Genomic DNA, 10590 nt, shown 5'->3' with positions numbered 1-10590 from the left:
AGACTGAAAGAATTGGACATCACCGTGATTTGCACGTCCGGACGTAAACACTATGTTGCTCACCACCTGTCTCGCGCCTCCGTCGTCCCGCTGCTGCAAGGCGAACAACAAGATGAGACGTGCAGACGACTTCGCTGAAGAGCAACACGTCTCCTTCAATTACCATGCCTTGTAATGTACTTCGAAGACAAAAATTATTGTGTCCTATAGGTAAGCAAGCGTGGAATAAACGTCCTCCTAAAGAACTCCTGCCAAGTCCGCGCAAACTGCCTTCACGTTAGGCCTTCAGCATTGTAGGCAGAAGTTATGCACGCTCTGAATGATGATACATCAGGCGGGCAACATGGTGTTTGCATTTCGCTGATTGGATAGAAGTGAATTAGTATTGGCCACGCCAGAATACCGACGTCCCGCGTTCCCGGAATACATGGCGATACTGTCAGCAACGCAAGACATCTCCCAACGCCAGTGAGATTGCTACAGCCCATCGAACCTTCTTGCCTACCATTCCAGGAAAGTGGGATTGACCTCTTGGACATGTTCTGACGTCAACATCCGGAAATAAGGGGAACGTCATGGCTGCTGACTATTCCGCTATGCCGAAACGAAAGTCGTGCCAAATGTATTGCGACCGAAGTAGTAAAATTCTTGGTCGAGAATACCTTGCTACAACATTACCAACCGAGGAACGGCTTTACCGTGGAGTTTACTGAAGCGACTTTTCAATACAGCCAGGAAAGCCATACTAGGAGAACTTCCTACCACCCGCCGACGATTGCTTCTTCGCAGCGGCTCAACGAGACATTCGCCGACATGTTAGCAATATATGTCAAAATCGATAACAGCACGTGGGATGACATTCTTTCCGTGCTTAACCATCACTTAAAACGCGGCCGTGCAAGATACAACGCAAATAACGCCGTTCAAGATGGCATACGGAAGGAACCCTGCGACGGCACTCGTCGCCATGCTGCCGCACATCACCGACAAAGAGAACTTGGACGTCGTATTCTATCCACAGCACACCGAAGAAGGCCGACAGCTCGACCACTTTAGTATCAAAAACAAGCAAAGGACCGACAGACCACGCTACGACGCTACGTGGAATACCAGCTTGGTTTGGATTTGGATCCCAATACGCCACCGAAGACATAGTGAGCAGCTTTTGCCAGCTACTTCACGCTCTACAAAATACTCCTACGTATTGAGCCACTGAAACAGGATGCCTTGCAAGAGGACATTAATCATTCCCAGCGGTGCCGCTCCCGACGCGAAGTGGTCAATGTTGGGGGCCTTAATCCGTTTTACCGGCGGTAACAAACCTTGACACTTTATTTCATTGTTCCTACGCGTGCTTTTGGTTTTCGTTCTCATGTTATATGTGTAGCATCAGGACTATGCTTTAGAGCGGGGCGTGGACACGTTTGCTTCCGGACAGTACATTTCACCGGCTAACAAATGGTAAAATTCGCCGCACAGCGCAGGCACGCCTTTCTGTGTAGGCAGTTCCTCGGCTGTTGTCACTGGTTCTATCATTTGTATATGTTTTCTTCGAACTTTCTACATTAAAATTTGGAGTGCTAGAACTTACGCGAGTATCAGCAGATATGTTGGAGTGTTTCACGAGTCATGAATAAATAGTCAACGCGTTTGATCAACAAATTAGATTTCATATTATCGTCGACTATGCTCGCGGTTGTCTTTGCGATTGAGTTTTGTTGAGCACTAAGTCGCCTAATAAAGCGACCGTCGTTAGCGGTGCTTGACAATAACTGTTCTCCGTCACGACAATGCAACACCCTTGTAAGTACAAATTGCTGCGTCAGCAGCGTGTCGATTGCATCATAAAGCAAGAAAACACCATTATTTGTGCTGTTGCAGGGTAGATGATGCGAAGCGCACTGCAGTTCTCCTCTAAATAGTGTATGCTGTTTGCATTGGAATTATGAGTGTCCTTGCAAATGAATTGTGAAACAAGCAGTCATTCATACTGTGGCTGGCACTATAGTTGTTCAAGAATAATTTGATTATTTATGATCAAAACAATACATTGAATATATCATACAGAATACGCTCCTACAACTATTAAAATATAACAGAAGAAGAATTAATCTAAGTGGTATACATGTCATCACAATAAATCAAGTGGCAATAAACTACGTCGAGGGGGAGTTAAAAGCATTGGATCCCCAAAAAACCTGAGGGCACCTACGTATTTATGACTTGCAAATGAGAAAGCATTGTTGTCCATGTGAACGCCGCCGAGCGGTCCTTAGCGGTGCGTGCTGCCTGCGCCACCAAGCGGCAGCAGCAGCAGCAGCAGCAGCAGCAGCCTGCGGTGCCTACGCTGCACGGCACCGACATCCTGCGCGGTGATAGACCGAGGAACCAGCAGCGGCCACCAAGGCCGGCAGGCGTGCGCAGCAGCTAAGCACGGTGGGGGCATGAGAGGGAGATATGGACCGCGCGCCAGCTTCCCAGATCGAAGCGAAGGCGACGTGGCGCCACTGCGAATCCCTTTCCCCTCACACAACATCTGGCGCGCAAGGACGACAACAGGAATTCCCTTTCGTCCGCTCTGATCCGTAGATGTGCGGTCGTGAAGTGGCATCACAGCCCGTGGCAATTGACGCGCCGTTTCACTGCTGCACAGGAGAGATGCCGGCCTTTTCGCTCAGTGGGTCATTTGACACTTTCGCATCAATAACCGCTGAAAAATTGAGAAGGATCGACATTTGGGCGAGTTGGTACTGGTTGAACATCTTGAAGGGGCAGCGCAAAAAGACGATGACAGAAGGCAGGAACACACAGGACAGCGCTGAACTCACAACTTAAGTTCATACCACTTCCTGAGATCATACCACTTCCTGCGCATGTCGATGGCAGGCAGTGCTCACCACTAGCTGCCCCGTCAGGTTTCCTGAAATCAGAAAAGTAAAATTGAAGTCCTTCTTTTCAGGGCAACCTATTGTTCTCCTAACGAACCGTGATATATAAAATATATTCCCACTCCTAATGCTGAGAAATATGCAGATGTGGTCATAAGAATATGCGCTGCCAGACAAGAGTTTAAAAGCTAAAGTTAGTTCGCGTGCTAAATAACCCTGCCAATACTTACTTTTTGGCGCAAAGCCTATTACTACGGACAAGAAAGAGAATGCTAGGAAGCGACATAACCGACAATATAAGTGAGGCATTTGCATGACACATTTCAATTTATACGCAGAAACAACATAAATAAATGAGCATTACTAACTGCCGCTATAAACGCGGCAAGCAGCAGCAGATGGTCCATTTCATGCAAATTATTAGTGCAATTAAAATCTATCTGCGTGACGGAAGGTTAAGGCCCACTGCAATTCTCTGCTAAATGGCGTATACTGTTGCAGTGATACAATGAGTGCCCTTTTAAATGGCTTCTGAACTACGCGGTAAGTCACTCTGTGGGTATTATTGTGGGTTTTAAAAATTGTATTTCTATATTTCTTGATTTAATACATAATGTACATTCAGTAAAGCCTACCATATATGGTCCTATATTTATTTCAATATATTAGAACACAAGAATGAAAATCTCAGTGTTGTGCATTTCATCACAATATACATCTTGGTAATAAAGTGGCAATAGTTGGAAGAGCTTAGAGACAAGGAATTTTGCACATCGCTGCAGAGTGGTGCAAAAGCCGCATTGCTTCGTGTTTATTCCCGAACATGCATGTGAATATGGCAATTTTTTTTTGCTTTTAATTAGTACCTACTTTGTCATTGAATGTCCATGAGGTACACTCACCTTATGTTATGCTCTGCAGGGAAGAGCCGAGCATTTCTGTGTGTTTGTCAGGAACACTGCATTGGAATCCAACGAATCCAATGCACAGGATATGCAAAATGTTTACTATTATTGACGGCAGCTTTCTGCTTGCAGCTGGAAGCGTCTGTACAAAGAAAATAGTATACCATATCTATGTAGCTGCAAGGAACACTATGCGTGACTGCATCAGTTTTCGACATGCCTTGTAGTTAGCAGCATTTCTGAAACGAGGGCTTTCAATGTAAACAGTAGGCAATGTCGAGAGCAATGGCGACCTTTAGGTTAACTGTACCCAAGACAAACCTAACTGACACTTTCTAATATGACTGTTATGAAAAACAGCAAACAGTAATAAAGGACTAACTGATCAGGCATCAGGGATTTTCTTCAAACTAAAATGGCAAAACAAAAGATGAACACAGCCGGTCATTAGCAGAACGCAAATACGCAAATATTAAAATGCTCTTAATATAAGACACCAGTTTGCATCATGCACAATGCGGAGGCTTTCCACAGTTGTTTTCCATTGGTAATCACTACATACCGCACGAGCGCTTGTATCAGTCATCGTCACATATAAACCAATGATGTCGAGCTTCTGCCTGTTTTTACTGGTTTGTCAAAGTGACAGAGTTCCTAATGACAAGGATACATAACAAATTGTACCACAAAGATTATTTTGCCTAATGCCAACAATTTTGCCCAATCTTCAAATCAAGTCTTCACGCAGCTATGCACCAGGGATGCGGAAACCGGTTTACAAGTGAAGCAGCGTGTAGAATGTAAGTTGATTCCGAGAAGGTGGGACGAAGCACGTTACTCACAACAGAACACTGCTGCATTTTTCTTAATAATCAACAAAACTATGACTAATACATGCCTATATTATCAATACAATTCTGTGCATAGAGATTTCAAGAGGGTCTGGGATATGCCTTCAGAAGGGGCATTATGCTCACTTATGTGGAGAACAAAATTTCGCAAGAAAAAATAAGAATTGGGAAAGGAGATAGAACCTTTTAACCAACTTAGACTGCATCCGAATGCGACTCATAAAAATGTGGTTCTGTCGTTTGTGCAATGCTAGAAGCGTTGCATGAAAATAAGCAGCAGTAACATATTACATGTAACAACCACTAATTGAAAACGCAAAGTAATACTTCAAATTATATTCAAAATAATTAGGCTACTATGCCAGAAGCAGTTGAAAACATACTTTGAAAGAAAGCCACCGCTGCAACTCATAGATTAGCAACTTCGACGTGTTTAAAACGTTCATGACAGGTGTACAGTCATTTGCGTGTGACAACACTGTGTTGTAATCAGTAATATTAATACTACACTACGCGAAGAAGATTAACACGCGTGCGGCGAGTAGCCACAACAATTCTGCTCAAGAAAATGCCAAGCCACTTCCGCCGCAAAAAGTTCAATAATTTAGAAAGTAACATAAACACTGCACATACAATTTTGTCACAGTACTTAATGGATGCATTGCGAGGAAACCACTGAAAGGGATTTACTCGAGTAAAGCTGACGAGTTCCATGGTCGCTGCGTGGAGGCAGCAATCCAGACGTAGTGATCCTCGAATTTCCAGCGCGGTTGTGCGTTTACTCAACGAGTTCTTCTAGTTTAAGCGGTTTTAACTGGTCGACCCGTAGGAGTGCTTACCCAGCTTTGCATGTTTGCCTATGGCGTGCCAGTTTCGCAAGTTCAAAATTAGATACAAAAAGCGCAAATCATGCTAGCGCTGCGAACGATTCTATTGGCTATCCCATGTATGGCTCGTAAAAATATGAACTCCAGCCACGTCTATAGGGTATAGCAAGCGAAACGGTCATCAACATATTTATAATAATTAGTACAATAACACAAAAATAATACACACATGGTAAAGAATAAAAAAGTATTCAGCTTTGAGCTTTATGGGGTCCGAAACGTAGTGGCGCTGTCATCGCTTTCGGCGCCTGTAGTATTCAAAGGCATGGGCTGTAGGAGTGAAATACGCTTCTTCGAGGGAGCCAACGGTTTCAGGGAAACGTTAATGACAATCAGTGGGGTTGTATGGCGTACTGGCATCTGAAAACTAAGAGCATCGAAAGTGCCTACTAGTGTACAACAAAGATTGGTATGATCACAGTTTAAAATGTTGGAAGGGGGTAGTTTAACGGAAATGGATGCAATGTGGACGGAAATGTCTAGAAAATTTGGTGGAAATAAAAGACCACCTCAGCACAAAAATTTCCAAAGAACAGTCACTGGAGTGCTGCAATTCTTGTTAAAAAGGAATTCAAATTGGTGAAGGGTTTCCTGAAAAAAAAATGTTTTTGATATATTTTTTGCGAAGCACCATTCACATAGTGAAATTTATTATAAAACCATTCGCCAAAGGTGCAATGTCTATTAGGTGTCATGTCTAGAATGCATATCTAAGAGATATCTGCAGACGTTTATGCAGACGTCTGCAACCACAACTTCAGGCGCCCATACGACACCTGAACAAGCGTTGTCTACCAAGTAAGTAAAAGTATACATAAAAATAATATATTTCTTAAGTCGTTTTATAAATGTTTTTGCCATTGCTTGTTCTGGCACTAGTGGTAACACTCCAGCTCACGCTGAGTCTTGTGGCCATTAGCCTGCTTTGGTTACCTGGATATATTTCATGTGACGTAAATTACAGCTGAAGTCGTAACCAGTTCGTTACTTTAACGCTATTGCGGTCAAGTTACACCATGTTCCGATCAAGTTGAGATATAACTCATTTGGCCATGGCCTTAAAGAGCATACCCGCTCGGTGCTTTTCCGATCATCCCACTCGCATGCAGAGTGCGTGTGTTCAGTAGGAGGCATTAGTTGTCGTCCTAAGTTACGAGCTGGAAAGGATTCATATTGCCACTTATACTGAAATTGGTGATTTAGAATGCATCAGGGGTTGTATATAAAGTATTCAAGTCATTATACGAAGGCAGAGAAAGGAAAAATAAGATTGTTACGGACGTAGTGTTGGTTTTGTTATAAAACTGACAAACATTTGTATCAAAAATAAGTGCGCGCATCCAAAGGCGAGTATTCAAGTGTCGCTGAAAGGGGCAAACACAGAAATAAGGTTTAAGCTGAACCGAAGCAAGCTTAAAGAATGGTTTCCCTGTGGAATAGATAAAATTTCCGTAGAACCCATCTCAGAACGACGGTCAACGGTAGTGCGTTCAGCATTGAATAAATGTTGTGAGACAGCGTGGTGCCGCTGGCGAGACAAGTTAAGGCGTTTACTGCAGCGGGACTACTCTTTCGCGCTTCTCTAAGAAAACTCGGCGCCATCTTGCATCGCCAATGCGAAACCTACGCATGGCCTCCGCAATGCATGCTCACCGGTATAGTCGGTGACATGAAAGACTAAAACGCTGGCGTGAAAGACGCTCAATGAAACGTGGCATATACCAGTGCACTTGTGACGCTGCCTGCTAAAGAGTTGGGTTGCTGTCTTTGTGGAACACTTGTGAGGGGGGTTTGATTCGGCTTAGCGTCGCAGAAATTTAAGGGATCTTTTGCGGCATCGTAAGACCGCACACGTTCAGTGGTACGTACCTAGTTACCCACATTGACGTAAAAGACCTCGATTGAGGAGCTGCGAACACCCACTGGTGCATATCAAGCGACCCAAGTTGACAGGATACAGTTTCGTTGAAGACCAGCACAGACACAGTGGCACATATCCAGTGCTTCTAGTCGGCGTCAAAATCTTTGAGCACTGGTACTTACGCAGTGCCGCAGCTACAGCGATCCATGTCGACGTTAAAGGGTTTGCTGAAGAGCGGCACGTTCTACGCGCTGTCGCATAATCAGTGACAATGGCCATTGAACTACCCGTGACGTACGTACGTACGTACGTACGTACTTACGTACGTACGTACATACATAGATACATACATACATACATACATACATACATACATACATACATACATACATACATACATACATATGTAGCCTACATACATACATGCACGTACACATAGATAGATACGTCCATTAAATTAAGTTATGGGGTTTAACGTGCCAAAACCACTTTCTGATTATGAGGCAGGCCGTACTGGAGCACTTCGGAAATTTCGACCACCTGGGGTTCTTTAACGTGCACCTAAATCTAAGTACACGGGTGTTTTCGCATTTCGCCCCCGTCGGAATGCGGCCGTCGCGGCCGGGATTCGATCCCGCGACCTCGCGCTCAGCAGCCCACTAGATACATACATAGATCACATACATGCATACATACATCGCCTCGAGAAAGTGCGTGAAGTGCCCTAAGAATGCGAACGCATTAAAGTCTGTGTGCACAGCTCCGTGGCGTTTCTGTGGCAGGCCAGAGAGTGAAGGCTGTACGCAGCAGCGAAAGTGTGCAGGAAGCCTGAACTTACAAAGCATGGAAATATTTACTTGTTTATGAACATTCATTTGCCCCCGAAGCAGAGAGCGCCGTGACTGCAAACAGTAATGAATAAAATGGTAATTACACAATACAGAAATATACTTCTTGCTGTTTTTCGTGTCTGCTTACGGTAGGCAAATAACTTCGTCCGCAAAATACAGTAAAGCCTTTTCAAAACTTGTCTTAGCATTAGCAAGGACGCCACCACAAAAGCCCCGCAAACAAATACATGGAACGAGTCTGCTTGCTGCAGAAGCCCAAGATTGCCTTAATAGACTTCATTATGCACAAAATAGTATTAAGGGCCAAATGGCCTGTCCATACAGTAAGCGCCGTTCGGAGAACTCTGAAGATGGCGTGGTTTCCATACTAAATGCAGCCGAAAAAATTGTATTGAAGAAAACAAAGGTTACCTTCAGCGCATATCGAGAATCTGGGCGCTGCTCCTTCGTCTTGGCTACAAAAATCTTCTGCAACAGGCGAAAACGAACGCAGTGCGCAAGTAGAGATTTCGCCCGGTCCGCCTTCTGCGGCAGCCTCCGAAGGCACCGGATGCTCCGGCTAGCAGCGCACTATGGGGGCAACCGTACGTGTGCCGTATTAGAGTTTTTTGACGGAGACTGCACCACATCGGAGGGCCTCAGCACAACTTTCTAGCACGTGCAAGGCCAATGCTTGGCCTGTTTGTTGAAGAGCACCACCGCGAGGTGGACCCTCTGATCCATGGTTCGAGTGACTATGCAATTGACTCAAATTTCCCGCCTTTTCCTGCGAACGCTGATGGAGTCAGCCGAGCGATACGTGCTTTTTGCATATTCGTTTATGTTATAGCTCATGATCTTTGTTTTCCTCGCTTAGCTATATGTAAATCAACCTCGCATATTTCGAATACAAACAAAACGTGCTTACTTAGAACGGCCGTTACGGTAGAATACTTCATTCTTTGTGGGCGCAGCTGTGTTGAGGTTTAGGGAAAGTTGTGGGCAGGTGAGCTCTGCAACGGCGTTTGTGTTTGAGCAGCAGCCTGCAATGATATACCGTGCGTGCGGCCCGCGCATTAACCCTGCCCAAGTGGATGACGTCTCGTTCACGGCTGGGAGGAAACGATTTCATACGATCCGTGATGAACTATAAATCCCCTGCTACGATGCGTTCGGGAATGCCAGATTCGAAGTCCGTGCAGCCTTACTGATGGACGTATTTGGCCGCAAATTACGACACGCACAACAAAAAGCAGCACAGATCACGGCTAGGGCGGCCCGGGGCTTCCATATTTTCTTAATTAAAGAACAGCAACCAATAGATTTGAAACGTTGGTATTGCGGAAATTGCAATGCCAAATCTGTTTGTTCATAGCTGTATCTTCAGAAAGGTCGCATCCATTCAGCTACAAGCTGGAAGTAGCCAGCGGCATTAGTTTTGATCAAGTATGGCCAGGGGAGGTAAATAAAGCTGCAGTCAACACCAATGAACGGTGGCTAGGTGGTTTTCGGTGAAACGCAACCAATAACATTCATTCACACAAATCTTGTATTGCGAATAAGGTAGTTTAGCCTATAAGGAGTATACAGATAGATGTGCAAGAATAGATTAAGGTGCAAACTCGCTGGCCAGTCTGATGACTCCGTTTTAGTGGGCATGCTCATTTCGTATATTTAGGAACATTCCGTAAGGTTCGTGCGTGAAATGAATGTTTCGAATGAAGAATCTAGTATAAATAAAATCGCAGCGGCCGTCTATGTCGCGCAGCAAGCTTCGTCGGAAACTGCTGCGCGCATTCGGCTGCGTGATTTCCATATGAGCGACGCAGAAGGTTTCCCCTTGCTCTCAGAATAGTCGCAGTAGCACTACCTGGGTTCTTAGAAGAAAAAAACTGCAATAACTCTAGTGAAATCTCTGCATTCTCTTATTATTGAGGTATAGATAAAGCTGCACGCTTGCGTGTCTTTAAAGGGTGGCTCAGGCGTTTTAACGCGCAAGCGTAAGTGGCGAAGTCTTCAAATCACCTCTTTGTCTGAGGACACAAAGCATTGTATATGACACTAATGTTGTTCTATCACGAAAATTTCTCATAATGTGTCTTACATTATTTTCAAAGTTATTTCTAGGAATTTGGAGAATGAAAACTCACAAACGTATGTTATGAAGGATAACAGGACAGAGCATTCGTTTTAGGTTAAATATTACCAGACTGAAATATTAAATGTGCGAGACAAAAACTAAACATCGGCCCACGCAAGGGGCCGCGTTTCCACCAGAAAGCTTGCATTTGTGCATAACTTTTGCAGCCAGCGTTTCCTCGTAATCATTGCGGTTTGCAGAATCTGCAGCGGCCGGGAAGTGTGAGAA

General features: G+C 44.6%; 1 long non-coding RNA gene across 1 annotated transcript; it reads right to left on the bottom strand.

The window, feature by feature from the left end:
• Positions 1-2009: 2009 nt before the first annotated feature.
• Positions 2010-8855, bottom strand: LOC142558008 (uncharacterized). Its single transcript, XR_012822914.1, has 3 exons — positions 8655-8855; positions 3791-3935; positions 2010-2920 (listed from the first exon to the last, which is right to left on the bottom strand). It is a non-coding gene; the product is annotated as an uncharacterized LOC142558008 (long non-coding RNA).
• Between the last annotated feature and the right edge of the window lie 1735 nt (positions 8856-10590).

Source organism: Dermacentor variabilis, chromosome 9 (genome assembly GCF_050947875.1).
Source record: "Dermacentor variabilis isolate Ectoservices chromosome 9, ASM5094787v1, whole genome shotgun sequence".
In the NCBI taxonomy this organism is placed as follows: domain Eukaryota; kingdom Metazoa; phylum Arthropoda; class Arachnida; order Ixodida; family Ixodidae; genus Dermacentor; species Dermacentor variabilis.
Note: the sequence above shows the minus strand (reverse complement) of the source record. Positions and strands in the feature narration are given on the sequence as shown.